Source organism: Lathyrus oleraceus, chromosome 5 (assembly GCF_024323335.1).
Source record: "Lathyrus oleraceus cultivar Zhongwan6 chromosome 5, CAAS_Psat_ZW6_1.0, whole genome shotgun sequence".
Classification (NCBI taxonomy): domain Eukaryota; kingdom Viridiplantae; phylum Streptophyta; class Magnoliopsida; order Fabales; family Fabaceae; genus Lathyrus; species Lathyrus oleraceus.
This window is the reverse complement of record NC_066583.1, coordinates 599,843,973-599,846,662: the sequence shown is the minus strand read 5'-3', so window position 1 is coordinate 599,846,662 and position 2,690 is coordinate 599,843,973.

Sequence of the window (2,690 nt, the reverse complement as noted above, 5' to 3'; positions counted from 1 at the left end):
CTAAATCCTAACAGTAGAACTCTTATTTATACTAATGTAAAATAACTGCTTATAACAGTTTTGTCTTCAGAAATTGACATGTTATTCTTGCATGCTTTTCGCCTTTGAAACGTCTCTCATGTGTCTCTTTGGATAAAACTAAAAAGTAGTTACTTGCTTTGAAATTGTTTCATCGCGCCAACTATTGTTTATCGACGTGTCTTACTCATAATTGACGTCGAAATATTGAACAATATTGTCGTCGAAATCTTAGAGGAAATCTCTTTTCAGAAAAATACCAAGTCTCAATCTATATCCCACATTTAAGACTTCGACTTCCTTAGTTGGAAAACTGAGTCGAAATTCCTTTTTAACCTACCAACTTTATTCTAAGTTCTTTCTTTATTATGCTGAGATTTGATCTTGTCGAAAATCTCAGCTAACAAATTTCCCTTCAAAAATAACATTCTTTGACAATATTGCTGACCCACTGACAAAGCCTCTTGCGTAGCAGAAGCATGATGGTCATACTAGATCTATGGGCATTAGGGGTATGCCTGATTGGCTCTAGTGCTAGTGGAAGATTGTTGGTGTAAGCCCTAGAGGCCAATACTTTTGGTACTTGTATCGAATTATTTATTAATAATAAAAGGCTTGTTCTTTATTATGTTTGTTTAATAAAGTCCCTAGAATAGCTAGTCCGTTTAATGTATCAAGTGTGACTTAATCATGAGATCCCATTAAACATAAGGACACTATTCTTAAAGTATCCGTAGTCGAACTTTATTGTAAAATGGGATAATATTAAAGCATTAAGACTATTATGTATATAGACTGATGATCACATCTCATGGATCATGGATAAGGAGTTATCAAGTCTTAAACATAGGTATGAATATTAAGAGTAATATTTATACTGGATTGACCCGCTATGAGAATACTATATAGAATGTTATGCAAAGTGTCATAAGTTATTCTCATTGTGATAATGGTGTATACCACCCTTCGACTTGAAACCACTATGGACCCTAGATGTAGAGTCGAGTGCCTTATTGTTGATCAAACATTATCCGTAACTGGATGACCATAAAGACAGTTGATGGATACTCGATGAAGCATACTGAGGGACATGAGTGACCTAGATGAAATTTACCCATCCTGCGTAATAGGATAAATGTCTACGGGCCCAATATTGAACTGGACAAGGATGACACGCTCTATGCCTTGTGTTCAATATAGACATAAGGGCAAAAGGGTAATTGTACACGTAAGTATTATCACAAAAGGATTTGTCAGATCACATGACATTTTCGTGTCTTGGGTAGCAGTGATGTGTTGCTAGATACCGCTCACTATTTATTATGTTAAATACGTGATTTAATATAATTGCCAATGCCGCGAAAACCTACAGGGTCACACACAAAAGGACGGATTGATGAGAGATATAGTAACTAAGAAACACCGTAAGGTACGGTGCACTTAAGTGAATTGTAGAACATCGTAAGGTACGGTATACTTAAGTAGAATACGAAATATGGTAAGGTACCACACGCTTAAGTGATTTTGGTATATTATAAGATATGGGCCACATACACTTAAGTGGGCCTTTTAGCTTGTAGCCCACACAAGTGGTTCTATAAATAGAACCCTTGTGCAGAAGCATTTGTGCAGTTGTAATTTTGTTTCTCTCTCTCTAACTCAAAGCCTTCATTCGTAGCAACTACACTGAGATTGAAGGAATATGTTCCTGTGGACTGAGTAGAGGCGTTGTCACCATGCAACGTTCGTGATCGCTCCGTAGATCTGCATCAAAGGTTTCAATCGCCACAAGAGGTAATGATTCTATCACTGATCATGCCCATTCATAAGGATCACTAAAGGATTTTTTTTAAATTCCGCTGCGTTTTGGATCGCTTTTATCCTTCACATACCCCAATAATACTCAGTTAGTATTTCAAATTGCCTTTGAACTCCGACTGACAACAAATGCATCTCTAGGGGGAGTACTATATCATAACCATACGTGAGTCGAAATAGTGTGGGATTAGCCGAGTCCTTATGGGAGTTTTGACATGCCCAAAGCACTTGGTCTAAAGTTCTATGCCATTTTTTTTGCTTCTGACCCACGTGCTTTTTAATTAAACAAACCACAATCTTGTTGGCCGCTTCGATCTAGCCATTAGCTTGGGCATAATAAGGTGTTGAAGTTAATAACTTAAACCCTATTTCTGAGGAGAACTATACCATCTTTCGACGTGTAAATACCGAGCCCTAATCAATGATAGTCTTAAGTATTCCAAATCTACATATAATATGATTTTGGATGAAACAAATTACTGCTTCTTGGTCGACATTAGGAAAAGGGATGGCTTCTATCCACTTAGTAAAAAAATATATCACCCCACCATGATATATTTGTGTCCTTTCGACGATGATGGCTTAATTTCTCCTATTACATCTAAGGCCCATCCTATAAAAGGCGATCGCTTGATTATTTAGTGTAATTCACTTGCAGGCACGTGCTGGATACATGAATTCCTTGGGCATTCTTGACAGCCTTTAACAACGTCTATGCAATCTTGTAGCATAGTTGGCCAGTAAACTCCAAGTCGAAAAAATAACCATTTCATTTTATGGCTTGGTTGATGAGAGCCACGTGATCCTATACGCACCTCATAAATTTCTAACTATGGTTCGCTTTCGCCAAGACA